General features: G+C 40.3%; 2 long non-coding RNA genes across 2 annotated transcripts; one reads left to right on the plus strand and one right to left on the minus strand.

Moving 5' to 3' along the window:
- Positions 1 to 737: 737 nt before the first annotated feature.
- On the minus strand, positions 738 to 13,035 carry LOC124208177. Its single transcript, XR_006880328.1, has 3 exons — positions 12,947 to 13,035; positions 12,564 to 12,742; positions 738 to 907 (listed from the first exon to the last, which is right to left on the minus strand). It is a non-coding gene; the product is annotated as an uncharacterized LOC124208177 (long non-coding RNA).
- A 503-nt stretch (positions 13,036 to 13,538) lies between these two features.
- On the plus strand, positions 13,539 to 14,418 carry LOC124208178. Its single transcript, XR_006880329.1, has 3 exons — positions 13,539 to 13,750; positions 13,901 to 14,014; positions 14,245 to 14,418. It is a non-coding gene; the product is annotated as an uncharacterized LOC124208178 (long non-coding RNA).
- The last annotated feature ends 2,067 nt before the right edge of the window (positions 14,419 to 16,485 follow it).

Here is a 16,485-nt window from a genome sequence, read left to right on the forward strand (position 1 = left end):
CTGCGGTAGGTAAAAGAAAAAGAGTCAAAAGAGAATCTTCACTGTTGGGCGCGCTCATCATCAATTTTTCGGTGCTTCTTTTTGATGTACTACTATATACTACCCCATACAGCTGGCGGGGTTTTTCTATATGCCTGGACCCTAGTAGTGGTCCGGCCTCATGTTGTTGTTGTTGCTGCTGCTGCTGCTCCAATCACGGTAATAATAGACCGCCTTCAATCGAGTCGATTTAGATTTGAACGTAGTACGTACGTACGTACAACCCAACCAGCAAGTCCCCTTGATGTATTTTTAATGAGCGCGTTATGTTTTCTTTTCATTCAAAGAAAAAAAAAAAAGGCTATTCCGCGTTCTGTAAGGAGCGAATTAGCGCGACTGACCCACTGGGTCCGTCTCTGTTTGCGTTTGTCTGCGGAAACCAGAGAATGCTGTGATATCCGCTTATCCGCTTGTCCGCTTTATCGTAATTCAAAGATTTAGCGAATTGGGATTGTTTAACATAAGACAAGAGTTGCGAAGTACAAAAACAGGCCTAATGTAGTTCGTTCCACAAATGAGTTGTTTAATGAAGCTCTAATTGAGTCAACACAAACGGCAAGAAAAAACAAAGTTCCAGTCAAATATGGCCTAGCTCAGGACTAATCGTACACCGTAGACCGTACTATGTAACGCCTGATAACCAACCCCACCAAACGATGAAAAGGAAGAAAAAAGATAAATTGTTCCTACCTTTAAACCTGGGAAATACGGCCAGGCATCCACAGTTGGTCCATCCATCCGCTGAAATGTTGAATCCACCAGGTGACATAGGAAAAAGGGCCTCAGACTCGTGAATACATCCACATTCACATGGTGTACACGAGGGCAGGAAAGGGGAATATCACCAATTAGATGGGATGCTGTTTATCTAAATAAAATTTAAAAAAAATGGGTTACGAAAAAATTTTGAGAGAATAAACAACAAGTAAGGACACGTTAAAAATGAGACACTGTAAACATACATTGTGTAAACCCTAATTAATCGCCCATAATCATTCTATTTGTATTCTTAGTTTTAGATTTACCTGCTGAACAGCACAAAGTATGCACTAAGCGATTCTATAAAGAGAAGCACCCAGAGTGAACATGACAACCACATTTTCATGCTTGTTGTTATTTTTCGTGCCAGCAATGTGTACGTTTCCAAAAAAGTGATCGTTTCCTTATGTAATCTTAAACGTGGTCTCCTTTCGAAAATGGTAAAAACAAACCGAAAGCAGACGACACTAATCTTCTAATTAGTCAAGAATAAGATATCGATAGAAATATTAAAAATCGACTCCCATCTCCCCCTTAAATTCAAACCGCTCCAAAAAAGGCTAAAAGCGGATTTCTCTCCCGCGTTCGACATCCGCTGGACGGATCGGAATTATTCTAGCATCTAACAGTTCGTCTCATCATCAATTTACACTGATCCCCCCTACCACCAGTCGAGATAAAAGTCTAAACTATTCGCCAGATAATTACTATAACGGCCGTAATAATAAGACTCCTGCATCAGAACCCCTTCTCGGAATAAGCCCAAAAGAGACTAAACATTGGCGTATGCTGGGCATCATCAGCAGCAGCAGTCAGTTAGAAACCGCGTTCGATTCGGTACGGTCTAGTGTCCAAGTGGAACACCAACGACTCGCAACAGGTCCTCCTCCTCCTCCCAACAGTCCCCACCCACACGACGTGTAAAACTATCCTTCCGCCGAACGAGAAAAAACGAAACTAGATTGAATATGATTACATAGAACGAAAGAAGAACGCAAAAAAAAAAAGAAAAAGAAACGGAAAAGATGATTGCGCTTTTGGGGCCGTGTTATTTCGGATTATTTACGACAGACTAACAGTCTCTTTCTCTGTTCTGTTCTCCAAGGAAAAAAATAAAGGCGTGACCGGGTCCCGGTGTCTATTATTGCGTACATGTATTATACGTACGAGAAAATTCCCGCTCTTTCTGCTGTGCCTCTACTCGACGTCAAACACTATTTACTGGACGATTGTGATCGTGGGCAATACGCCGCCAGCGCCACACATACTACACACATACACACAGAGAGAACAGTACATAATAAGAATAATGAATGATAATCTTCTTAGACTCTCTCTCCGGCCTGCGCTTATTGTGTTTGTGTGTGCGGATGAACTAGATTTTTTCTGATTACTTATGACTTTGCCTGTACTACCACTACTACTAACCCGCCCACACTCACATCAGCTTTGCATACAGTGACGTCACAGCAGAACCGGCTCTTTCAATAATGTTTCGTTTTGAGGTTTTCTGGCGAGTCGTTGTTATTTCTTCTGAGAAATCAACACATCAACTGATATATGTCTAATTCCAAATTCAAAAAGTTCTCTCTTCTTTTATTCCAGGTCCTGTTCTACATATTTCAAAGTCGGCCAGAGTGCACTCTCCGCTGTGTACGTACGTCCGCTGTCATGGCATGTAGCTAAAGTTAATCGACACGCCCTTGTTTCTTTTCTTCCGAGGATATACTCATTTGCCATCTTTTTTTCTTTTACGACCCCGACAGACAGCTGACAGCAGAGCCCGACAGTTTGAAGAGAAAAAAAGGGAAAAAAAGAGTCAATTTATTGACTGCTGTAATGTATATAGAGTATACACATCATCACGATAATAACGATATAATTGCTCCCGTAACTTGAGGAGGTGATTTCCCCGCTTTCGGTAATGAACGTCGTCGTCTCCATGGCGGATGTATAACATCTGCTTTCGGGCGCGCCGACTTGGGCCAGCAGCTGAAATTGTCCATTTTACAGAGACGATATGAGATACTACGTTCGACGGCCCTTTTTGTTTTTCCAGACAAAAAACATAATGGAAATAACTGCGTGTACATGTCGTAATTTTTTTTGGAATTTTTTTTTCCCCAATTCCCAGCATCTGCTGCTGGCCATCAACAGCCCAGCCCCGCTGCATGTTGTACACAGCACAGGTTGACCTCTGATGATCCCTGCAGATGACGTGATCCTTTTTTTCCTTCTTCCAACAGCAAGTGGAAAAAGAAGCGAATTGTGTCAGTAGTTCATCCGGACGTCTTTATATTTCTCTCTCTCGGGGTACACTAATAAAGAAAGGGAGAGACCCCTTCTTATCACGATAAACCCCCCCCCCCCCTTTTTGCGACCGTTCACTCCCGAAAATGTCCGTGTTGCTTCTGCGTCTTTTTACGACTATCTTCGACATCCATCCCGACAAGCCCAGTTATTCTTTTTATCTTGATTCATTCAGCACGTTTAGATATATATATATACAAGCTCAGACTATATTACTCTTATAAAATAACCTTTTAAAAACATTTTGTGTGTGTGTGTTCTTGGCTTGTCTTGTTTCATTCACTCAGAGATACATCTCCAAAACAAAAGCCAGAAAGAAAAAATTTTACATTTATTTTCCGTGTGTTTCTTATTTTATTTCAACTACTCACGCACCGTGTAGTCTAGTGTAGTGTATATACCTACTGGCTCGTCCGTTCTATCTGGCCGTTTGGGCGAGCTTTTATTCATCGCGTTCAAAGTGAAACGGAGAAAAAAGAAGAAGAAAAAGATGTAAAAAATAAATATAATTCTTTCTGCCTGTACGAATATATTGCCTTGCAGGGATATAACGAATTCATTTCGCCTGGGCTTTTCTCTCTCTCTCTCTCTCTTTGGGGCTCTAATAATATATACTTTGGCCGTGTCGGAATCGTGCATGGGTCATCACTCCAGGATTTCTTCTTCTTCGTCTTCTTCTTTTTGTTTTTTGAAATTTTGTTTTTCTTTTCTTTTGCATTTTCAATTCTGTTGGGTTTTCAGAGAGAGAAAAAGAGACTTCACCGTTTGCGTCATTATTTCGTGGACTGTTCGTTTTTATTTTTATTTCATTTTTCTCGCTGTGCGCATCATTCAAAAATACAACAAACTGAAATGTCGGTCAAGTCCTCGATTTTCTTTTTTTTTTTCGAAAAATGTTTTGTTTGAATTTTGAATTTTATCCCGCCGTTTTCCCTGGAACCATTAGATTTGAGTTGTGTCCGAGTCACGCCCTTGTTTATTCTTTCATCTCGACACACACACACAAGTTCTCCGCATCCACCTGCGCCACAATCAAAAATCACGCGTGAATTTATTAAATGCTGTTACTTTATTTATTTTTTCAAGAAAAAAATAAAAATAAAATTCCGCTATCGTCATCGCCCGATCGTTAATCCAATCGGCTTAATTCATTGAAAAATGTCTATTTTTTCTTCTTCTTTCGCTCTATACCTAAAAGGACTTGGTGCCTGGAATGTTTGGTTGGCCTTTTGGGTCATTGGTATTTTTTACCACTTCGATGACGTCAACAGAAAATAGTCATAAAAATCTTTTTTCTCTTTTAAATAAATAAAAGAAAATGGCGAAAATGTTTTTGTTGATTCGTAATCCAAAGTGTTTCTATACAAGAACTTGTCTACAGGAATTCAAAAAAAGGTAAAAGTTGAATGCCTCATCACAGCGATGAGCCACTCGACAAAGTTATTATTGATGGACAGCCAGAAATTTATCGTATTTAAAAAGTTAAAAAAGCTAGATATACGAGATGATGGACAGTATACAACAGGTGGACCACACCTGTACATATACATAAGACTAAATCAGCTCCAATCAGTATATGTAAAACCAAGCAATATAACCTGCCTATAGTTTCTTATAAGACACTTTGTCGGTTTGGGTTATAATATTTTTTAACGGTTTCGAATAATGGCGCCAAAAGTCACACACACACACCTATTTGCCCTTTTAAGGTGAACTGTGTCGATCAATCGCCCACCGCGAGGAATGCCGTCGCGACAGCTTTCCCTCCTATGTGGAGCTAATTTTTTATTCCAGGTTAGTTGGATAATGTCATCAGTGCTGCACATCACGTTGGCATACACAAACTAATCAGATTTCAATCGCACACAATTTCTGGTTTTTAAAAAAAACAATTTCTACTTGTTTTTTCGGTTGTGTAAAAATTGGGTTGATTGAGTCCCCAATACTCCCAAAATGGAGCTGCTGCTGCAGTGACTAGATTGACGATTGCCAACAGCACTCGCATGAATGTTTAGCTTTCTCGTCATTAAAACTAATTCACCTGAATCAAATGATGGGCCAATTATCTGTTAGATTGCGCACGCGGGAATAAAATCGTCGTCGTTCATATGGTTTTCATTTCAGGAATATTAATCAGGTTATATGTACGCGTCGTACTTGATATTATTTCAACTTGTCCACGATATCAACTGGCCCAGCCCGATGTAATTTCCCCTGCTGCTGTTGGCATACGTGCCACTTTTTCTTATTTTGAGCTTTTGTTTATTTCTCATTATGCTGAGCTCGCCCCCGAAAAACGTCCCACACGTAAAAGAGAAGCCGCCGGGGCTGATCGCTGATGATGACGACCGGTTGTATGCGGTCGTCGTTCAGTCGAAAAATGTCGATCACCGGAATTTGCGCAACCATTTCTCTTTCCGACGACGACCGTACCGGTTTTTCTTTTTAGGTAAAAAATAAAAATTACATATTTTAACATGAAGATAAAGTCGGCTGCTGTCGCCGTGGTATAGATATATCTACTGCTCTATTGCGGTCTACTTGTAATTTTTCGAAACATTACGGTGTTTGTACAATAGTTGATAGCTCGACTTCCTATCTATTTCGACATGTTTCTCTCCCCCCCCCCCTTGCGCGGAATATGTCCATATTATCATATAACTATAGTCGTCAAAAAGATCGTTATTATAGACATTGGGAAAGGTGCGCTGGGCCTCTATAAGGCCACGCCCGCCATCCATCTGGACGGAAGAACCCAGAAAAAAAAAATCCAGGGCAGAATTTGTCAGTTTTTTTTATTTTATTTTCCGCTAACAAATTGCAGAAATTGACGATCGGGAGCGCGCACAACCGACACGTAATTATAGATTAGACCGCTATAGGGCCGTGAGTGCGCCGGTGCGAGACGGACAAACCAATTGGTTTGTGTCTAACCAAGAGAAAAGGGTAATATAGCAGCAGCCCGCATTCACAGCGCACAGAAAAGAAAAATGGCATTTGGGTTTAACCCGATCTAATATACGAAACGGAAGAAGAATTTGGGATAAAACGTTTCAGGTGAGAATTGATGAGATATTGTCCTTCCCGAGTTTAAGTGGCAAACGGTGAGGCTTATAGCGTCGGCGCTATTTACTCCCTGATGTTGAATTCTAATTGGCCTATTGTTTTAACCTTTCAAACTTCCCCAGAGCCGGGCGCGTGATGCTCTCGCTGGTACCTCAGACTATAGCTGCTGCTGCTCCCCCTCACGCTAATGGGAAAAAATGAAACAGCCAGCAAAATGGGCCGCCACTTGCGTTTGTATTCCGCCGCTCGTTCAATCAATTAGAGCACAAACAAAAAACAAAAACCCGCCTGATCTCATAGATATAACTTATAGACACTTGCGCTTACATCATTTAGCCCACCACACACACACACACACACACAATGTTGCCATTTTTCTTTACAGTTTCAACTACCGCTGCTGCTGCTGCTGCTGCTGGTCTCTCTTACATACTTTACGCCGTGATTTAGTTGAGCTTTCAGGCACCCCCTTTGTCGTGATTAGAAACGATTCACGTGTCGGTGGATGATTATTTGATCGCGATTAAAAAACACACCGATAACTGAATAGAGATTCGTGTGCAGGTTGCATAACACAACACACACCTATACGGTCGGCAGCAGCAGCAGCAGCTTAGAGAGCCTGTGTGTGTGCGGTTGGGGAGATGATTGTGGAAAAGGTGTTACGTGATTTCTCTGTTGTTGCATGACGAATCCCATCGGGCCGGGAATGTCTGTCGTTCTCCGAGAACCTGCGCCCGGCCGGCCGGCGGAACGACGTGGTATGATTATAGGCGTCGCGCGGCCATCAAAATATGTTTGAATGAAACAGCAGAGCCGCAGCAGCAGCATCAAACACACACACACACACACAGGGCGCCAATTTATTTAATTTCGGCTTTTATGTAATATAGTCACCGGCCCTGCTATTTTGTATTAGGTAATTTCGATTCGGCATTGCTCTCAGTCACGTCACTACAAAAGGATTCAAAATAAAAAATTTTCGTTTGGAATTTGATAGGAATCAAAATAAAACGGTGGGATAGACAAAAGTGTGACAAACGGCCGACTCTATGAACACGAGGAATGTTTAAATTGGTCGATTCTCCCCTTGTTTACCCCTTCGTTAAAAGGGGGAGGAATTCTGGTATCATCAAGGGAGAATAAACAACAGAAAATGGTGGGGGGGTGGGGATGTTTTTTGTTTAAAAGCTGCTGGACCCGTTTAATGCAAAGTGTCTAGAAGATATGGGACTGGTCTCTGTCATTAGAGGCCGTAAAGAGCGAGAGGCGCAATTAGCCGCCTCACCCGTCTTGTTGCTGTTGTTGTTGAGGTTTTTCTCATTTTTCTCAAAAATTCCGAATCTCTGCCTCGTTGAACTCGTTTCTGTACCTCCCCTTACATGATCACAGAAGAACGCGAGCGGCCTCGAAATAGAATTTGTTCCCGTTCCCGCAAAAGAGTGCGAAAACAATTTATCGACCCATTGTCAGTCAATAAAAAAAAAAAATCATTTCATTAAGGTGTTTTTTTTTTGTTTTCGGACTAGATTTTTTTTTCTTTTTTGATACGGCGCGTTAATTTCATATATGCCCAACGGCGCGGGAACGGAAAAAAATAAAATTCATCACGGGGATTCGCCTGGTTAGTTATTACACCACCACACGTCATGTTGGCCAAACTCTGGCGGAGAATGTGGATTACACAAAAATCGACTCTATTTTATGATATGAATGGGAATTTCAATAAAGAACAACTGGACATTGTGCATTAGTGGTCATTTCACCAAGCTCGTTCCACAAGGAAAAAAAAGGGGAGAAAATCTCTTCGTGGAAAAATAATATCCGACCGGTAAATAATAATGTAAAACACCAAGTGTGTAGCGTTATACTCGGTGAAAAACTTGACAGGCAATAATCCGCAGTCGCAGTAATAATCAGCTACAAGTGAATAATAATCTTTTCCAAACAACAACAACAACAACAACAACATAAATATAAAAAAAAAAGAAGAAGGAAGGATATTATGCGGTACTGTACATATTCCGTTCGTTTTTCTTTTACTTTTTTTTTCGTGATTGTTATAAAGCCAAACTGAATGTGTGTGTGTTTATTCTACCTCTCTCTTTTTTTCCCATCGACGTTGACTGGGTTTCCGCCCCATTCCATCGAGTTCCCCGTTACAAACAACAACAAGAACACCACCGAACGGACCGGTCAAGACAACCAATCACTGCACAAACAGCCAAGCGCGGGAGGTATCCGGAAGGTGACAGTTTTATCCTCTCATTGTACATACTCTCCGAGGCAACTGCCACGTTCGATGGCCCATTAGTCCCAAAAGTGAATATTCCGTTTAGAATCAAATCTCGAAAAAGAAAAAAAATGTTTGGGTATTTCCATAAAACAAGTTTACAATATTGCGTAAAAAAATTAACATTCAACAATTTGTTTATTTTTGTGCGTTTTCTTTTCGGTTGGGTCACCGTGGGACCGTGTTCGCCAATATGACAAGAGCCCTTCGGCGGGCACTCTCTCAGCCTTTTCTCGTGAAAAAAAAAAAAAACATAACCAAAAGATAATAAAGAAGAATAAGGAAATAGTCTCTCGTCTATTGTCCACGTCATCCCAGCACTCCAACAATTCAAAAAAGAAGTTGTTGGCGCTCTTTTAGCGCGCGACCGATGGGGTGACAACGAGCACTCTCCCAACTCTCCCAACACTATGCCCAGTCAGCCGAATGGGCGCCATGACTGGGCAACCCACATTTTTTTCCCTCAACAAACTTGAGGCAATCTCCCATGTACACTAGTCTTAAGTGCACACCATTGGGCAGGGCCAAAGCACCGGACGAAAAAAGAAAAAAAGGAAAAAGAAATTCACGGCCCTTATCCAGCGGTCATCGGTGTAAATTTTCCCATGTTCTATGTTTATGTGTGTACACAAGAGAAGAAACTGACTATATCCATCCCGCTAGGAATGTGTCCCATGTACACATACTATATGCGCGTTTGTCTCTTTTTCTTCTTTATCTCTCCCCAAAGTCCAGTTGCTGCAACGTCCAGGGAAAAAGTCACCAAAGCGTGGCAGCCCAGTGACCGTATGAATTCAATAAAAACGGGAGTGTGCAGAGAGCCGCTGCTGCTATATAGACGATGGCAATCGCATCCGAAAAAAAAAGATATCGAAATAGCCACATCATATAATAATATTATTGCACACGATCGAGTGTCAAATACACAGCCATTTGTCCGTTGTATGGACAAATATTCGTGAATTTGTTATTTTTTATTTTTGTCAAGGTGTTTGGCTTATTATTCGAACCCGTTAGTTTTTGGGAAAACTGGACGGGAAATTCACGTTCTTCGGTGTGTGTAATATCCCGGAGGGGGAAATGTAGGGCAGTATGAAAAAAGAGTCAAACGAGGTACAGGTGGGAGAGAGAGAGGAATATATATCTGAAAATATATAATCCGGTTTAAAAAGAAATTTGTACATCTAAAAAATGATAATAAGAAAAAAAAGTCGAGTGCGCCAAAGAAGGCGGTACACCCCGGACTATATATAATGAGGATTTTTGCGGCATTATTATTTATATTGGGGACAGAAAGAGATTATTATTTTCTTTCATAAAATATAAAAGAAACAACAACAACAACTATAAGAAGAAGGGAAAAAAAAATCACGCGTGTCACGGTCTTTAACATTCTTTTTAAGAACCCTCTTCAAACTGCTTCTTATAAAAGAGGATCGACAGCCCCCTTTGGCGTTTTTTCGGGGTATAGTTGTTGCAACCCAAAAAGGTGGGCGGCTGTGTGCTGCCTCTCTGCTGGGCAAAATGGCCCCAAAAAGGTTTTTTCCTTTTAAAAAAAGAAAGAAAGAAAAACAACTCGTTCATATCTTGTCCAAATAGACCCCGGAGAGAGCCCAATGCTCCAATGCCAGTCAGAGGAGAGTGTTACGAGCCCAACTCTTTTTCAGACTCTGCTCGTGCATGAAACGGGCGTCTATCGGTCAAGGTCCCCTCCATTTAAAAATCCCGGCAACTTTTTGAAAAAGAAAATTCACACGAAAGCTGCGACCGACCCCCTGTCGACCGAACAACAGCTTTTCTCGCTGTGAGAAGATTTTTTAAAAAATAAAAAAAATAAAATAATTTTCCAAAGGGAAATGACTCGTCGGCATGGTGGCCGTTTCCCGATGGACGGACGGGGGTGAAAAAAGAAAAAAACTAAAATTCTTATTTGTTAAAAGCTAACACGTACGCACAGTCCCTCGACTATATGACGTGTGTTCATACTATCCTGGGTCAAAGTGTTTTTCGAGAGTAAAAGATCGTAAATTCTTTTTACACTTTTTCCCTGTTGTTGTTTTGCCTATTTTCTTGATTTTTTAACGATTAGTCCCTGAGTTTTTTGAGTGACAGTGTTCTGCTATCCGGTACCGCAAATTCCGCACAAGTTGATGTCGGCCGTTATGTGTAGACATGGCGGTGGAAAAAAAAAAAAAAAAACTTAAATTTTTTTAAAAAACTTTCGCGCGCGCGTTTAAAATTCTTATTTTTCGTTTAGCCGCAAAGAAACATCACCGCAACACCTCCTACTATTTCTTTCCGAAAGAGAGAGAGAGAGCGCACCGGGGTCACTCCAGCATAAGCGGCAACCATCCATTTCGGTACTTGTGTGTCGTTGGAGAGCGCCCGTTGGAGGAGTCTCTCTCGGGTGCTCATCGTTTTCAAATGTCAAGCCGCGCCCGTTTTTTTTTTCTTTTTACTCCAACAGGAAACGCACCGAAAAAATAAAAATGTTTCTTTTTAAAAGAATTTATATCTATGTAATCATCGGTCCGGGCGCTTACGGTATGTAATTTATCGAAAGGCGACACATAACACGCCGCAAATTCATTCGCCAAAAAGTGGCCACCTCCCCGAAAAGAAAAGAAAAAGAAGAAAAATGTCTAGAAACTTTTGGCCTCAAAAATATAAACTGGGTGTGTGTTGGTATAAGCAGTAACATAATAGTTTTCGGGCGAGACTGAATTGGCGGTCAACGGAAGGTCCGCACACACACACACGTAACAACTACACGGATACCGTTTATCGACCGTTGACTCGCCGATAAGAAAATAAAATAAAAGAAAAAACAGCAACCGGAAAACGGTTGTAATACCCTCCCACCTTATTGCCGTCCCCTTGGCGAGACTAATGATTTTGGCCATTCTACCGTTCATTCAGTTTTATTTTATTTTCAGGTTGTGCGGTGGATACAATAAGCCCCACCCGACAAGAAAAGGTCAGCTGATAATTCGCGATTTAAAAGTCCAAAATCAGCGACACTCGATCCATCCATCACTTTCCGCATATCATCTATTCCTCTGTGTTGTTATGTGACTGATTGATTAAACATGTCGCAGAAATCTTTCGTCTTCCTCAAACGGATTTTTCCATCTTTTCCAACAACAAAAACAGAGAGATCATCATATCACACAAGCGGAACGAAAAATCTAAATTACAATAGAATCTCATTCGGAACCAGACAAACTTTTATTTATTTATTCATCTTTCTTTAAACGTAATCTTTTTATTTTTTGGTGATGTGCGCAGTACCCCTTCTCTAAGAAAAAAGCATTTTGTGAATTTATATTTTTTTTTTGTTTCTTGGCAATATTTTCCTGTTATCCTCTTAAAAGATTATGGAAATCACCAAGCCGCTGCTTCTCTTTTAAGGGACCGGTACGACCGTGTGTCATCACGCCGAAGGATGATGGTTATATATGTGCCAAAGCGGCCCTTTTTTCTTTCTTTTCTTTTCTCTCTTCTTCTTCTGTTTATTCATTTCTCGTTTCTTTTCCGCCTTGTGCCACCCTTTTAACATATATTTTTCGCAAGTGTTTCTCTCCAAGACCGTAAAAATAAAAATGACGTCAGAGCATTTCGGCCCATCTCTCCTCGGTCGCAAACTTACATTTAGACGCTAATGGAACCGACCAACGTCTGAAATCTTTTTCCCGACTTAAAACTGACCCAATCCACTAAAAGGATCTAAAAAGAAAAAAAGGAACGAAGTACACGACGACGGAAGGATTGTTCAAATGTTGAAACGAGGAATTGCCGGTATGGCGGCAGTTACCTCTTGGTTTTAAAAAATGTTCTGGTTGCACTTTGAAGTGTTTAAAGTCAAAATATTTTTCGAATTTGATTGTTTACTCACAAACAAAGTTGTGAGGTTCAAAAGAAAACAAGCCTGATCTGATAATGAGTTGTTTAATGAACTCTAACTGAGTCAACAAAAACGGCAATTGAGAGCCTCACAGAACAGTTCCAGTCAATCACCTAGCTCAGGAATAATCGTATTCCGTACCACCGCCATCAAATAGCCAAAAAAGGAAGAATAGAGATGAATTTGTCCTACCTTGGAGCTTGGGAAATAACGCCAGGCATCCATATGCAAGTTCGTTCCATCCATCCGCTGAAAGGTTGAAGACACCAGCCGGGATTTAGGGAAAAGGGTGTCCTTGTGAATACGCCTAAATTCACATGGGTGTACAATACGAGGGCAGAATGTCACCGATCAAACGGGATGCTGTTTATCTAGATAAAATTCAAAAAAAATTGGTTACGAAAAAAATATTTACAGAAACAACAAGTGAGAACAAGTTAAAATGAGGCAGTGGGAAAACCCTTATTGTTAATCAACAGAAAAATCTACGGTTTCCATGTTGCATTTTATGCAAGTCATGCATCACTCAAATATCTAGCAGGTCACACAGTAATCAAAGTAACGAAAATCATTACCCAAGTGCTGATGTTGAGATTGTTACTGATGGCAGCACGAGCAAAACTTGAATGTCTTGTGGTTATGATGGCTGGCTCAAGTCTCCAATGATCTGCACGTAAAGGAAAAGGTTAATACAGTGCAAAGAAATGACCATGCATTGACAGGGGCATATACATGTTACAAATGCTAGTCAGTGATTAACACAAATTTGGAATAAATTCATTGTTCTATTGAAACAACCATAATCATTCAATTTCTATTCTTAGTTTTATATTTACCTACTGAACAGTATGGAGTGTGTAAGTATTAACTATGGAGCTAAGCGATTCTATAAAGAGACACGACCAGAGTTCAGTTCACACGACGACCACGTTTTTATTTCCTTAATTTTATTAGTTGTGCTATTTTCCGTGCCAGCCACGTTTATATGTCTCCAAACAAGTGATCGTTTTCTTGATAATCTTACACGTGGTCTCCTTTTCGAAACTGTGAAAGTGTGAAACAAAAAAAGCAGACGACACTAATATTCAAATTATCCATAAGATATCGATCGATAGAAATATTAAAAATCGACCCCCTCCCCCAATCCAAACCGTCAAAAAATTAGCATTGCTAATTAGAATATAAGTGTCGTCTGCTTCGTTTTCGTTTCAATTTCTCGATTTCAATATTTCAAAGTTTCGAAAAGGAGACCAGGATCGGAGACTGAGATTTCAAACTTGTTTGGACGTGGATGCTCGAAAATAAAATTACATAAATGTGGTCGTCGTCATGTCAACTTCAGTGTCGCAGCTCTTCATGCTCTCCATGCTGTTTGGCAGGTAATACTTAGAATAAAAATGGGTTGACTATGGGAGCTTAAATAGAAGAGTTATGTGAATTTTTACTTCCTGACTATATAGCATTATTTATCCCCAAGTCAATGCAGGCAATTTGTTTGAGCACCATGTGTAACTTTTTCCTCTGTGCAGATTTGAGGCCTGAGCCAGCCATCGTAGCGGCAATAAAGTTTTGCTTGCGCTGGACCTCCAGTCATATGATTTGACTGATGACCTCCTGCCATCAATCACTGTTTTATCGCTCAGGTAATCATTTTTGTTGCCTTTATTAACCTGTGTGTGACCTGCCAGATTTTTCAATGCATGACATGCATAAATGCAGTGTAGGCTATTACATGGTCACATGGAGACCTTCCATTCTCCTGTTTATTAACAATTAGGGTATACCTTACAACTGTCTTATTTTAAACTTTTCCTTGCTTGTTTTTGTTTCTGTAAATATTTTTCGTAACTCTTTGATGAAATTTTCCATTTAGATAAACAGCATCCTGTTTCATTGGAGAAACTTCCAGTGTCGACCGAGTCAAGGATCCCTTCAATTCCCCTTTCTTTAAATGTCCTCGTGTATGCCCATGTGAATGTGGGTGTATTCACGAGGACTTCCTTTTCCCTTATTCCGTTTGATGGTGGATTCAACATTTCAGCGGATGGATGGAGCAACTGACGAAGATGTCTGGCTGTGGATTTCCCAGGCTTAAAGGTAGGACAAATGCATCTCTTATTCTTCTTTTTTGACAATTTGGTGGCGTTTATTATCAATCGTTGTGGAGTTCGGAGTACGATTATTCCTGAGCAGTTGGCTGGAACTTGGTTTTCTCTTGCTGTTTTTGTTTTATCTCAGTCAGGGTTCATTCTATATCTCATTTGTAGAACGACTGCAGATCAGGCTTGTTTTTGTACCTCACAACTTTGTGGGTAGACGATTAAATTCAGAAATCTTTGAACTTGAAGCAGAGTGCAATTTGAACAATTTTTTCCACCCAAGAGGGTCCATCAAGTTCGTAGTATCACGCTGATCGTCGTGGTCAGTCAAGCTAAAAGTAAAACATTTGCACAACACCGGCAGATAAATACTTTTAGACCGAAACCCCCGTCATCTAATCAGACCCTCCGTGACCCTCTTGGAAGCCAAGAGAAGAAAGAATAAGACGGACAGTGTTTCTAACCCCGATTGCGTGAGTGTGTATGCGCAAGTGGTTAGCGTGCCAGCGCTTATCCGCGTTGAACCGAAACATCTCTTCTTCTTTAGATTCTTCATTTTTTTTTATTATTATTATTTGTTCTTTTGTCTGGAGTTGAGCGTGACCTGTACTCTCGGCTATCTTGATTTCACGTCCGCCTCTCTCTCTCTTGCCTTTTTCAAATATTTCCCGCCGTTCAGAATGTCAATGTGTTGGAAAAAAAATGTTGTTTGAATTATTCCATCGCTACAGAGTGCTCTCTACATACACAGCCATAGGCTGCGGGATAATATTTATTCCATTTCACATTTCTCCTTTTTACGCCCTCCTTTTCTCACGGCATTTTTTTACCCCAGCTTCAACATCGTTAGGTTCTCCTCCTCCTATAGAGAAGGGAGAACAAATTTATTGAACTGACGAGATGACAGCCGGTGTTAAAGCGCATCCCCTACAAAAGAAAATGTACGTGAAAGAATTTGTTTTTTCCCCCCTCGAAAAATAATTTTTGGTATTTTTTTATATTTTTAAGGATCGCTTTTTATGTCGCAATCGATCTCTCTTGCACGGGTGCGACCCTAAACTGATTTTCATGATTTTTTCTTTTCCTTAGGTTCTATACCCTTTTATTATTATTATTATTATAATAACGAAAAGGTTTAAAAGAAGAGAACGTCTTCATTATAATTTAGCTCTCATTTAAGGGGGGAGGCTTTTATAGACGTCCGTTTCTCCATCCCTCGTTTTAGCTCCCGCGTTTTTATTTCACGTTTACGACGAGACACACACACGAGTTATGGTTGGCGTGACGTAACGATCTTTATTATACATCCCCCATCTCTCCATCGTCCGCATCATCCCCTTTTTATCTTTCGTTTTTTTCTTTTTAATGAAGCGATATTCTTATTCCAGTTCTCTTATACTATACAGACATCCGTGAGTGCTGTATAGTAATAATAACACACGCGAGGAAATATTAAAGAAAAAGAAAAACGGGATGGTAGAGTACCCAAACACACACAAATGATTTGTCCGTTTTTCTTTCTCTCTCTAGCTTGGAATTTGTTTCTTTTTTATTGTTATATTTTTTCTTTAGATTTGTCTTACTCCCTCGTTTCAGAATACTTGAAAGAAACAACACACAAACGAAATAAAGTGACTCTTTATTTCCATGGCTTGTATTTTTTCCCCCCCGACATGACCCCCATCCCTTTTTAAAATAGGAAGAAAAAAGCTTCTTTGAAGATTATACGATCGCCGTGATTGCTACAGATATATAGTATGTATGATTGCCTCCCTTTTTCTTCCGTCGTAGAAAGACGTAATAATAATAACAGGCTTTTCGTCATAATAATAAAAGAAAAGAGATGCTAGGGACTAGAGTATAGAGAGTAGATACAGACTACTTACCCCCGTTTGTCTTTTATTATTATTAGATAACCGCCCGGGAAATTTCAAAAAAAATAGGCAATCAACCAAATTTGAAATTGCGCGTGTGTTTCTTTTTGTGTGTGGAATGTTTTCACGTGTGTGGGGGGT

Source organism: Daphnia pulex, chromosome 11 (assembly GCF_021134715.1).
Source record: "Daphnia pulex isolate KAP4 chromosome 11, ASM2113471v1".
In the NCBI taxonomy this organism is placed as follows: domain Eukaryota; kingdom Metazoa; phylum Arthropoda; class Branchiopoda; order Diplostraca; family Daphniidae; genus Daphnia; species Daphnia pulex.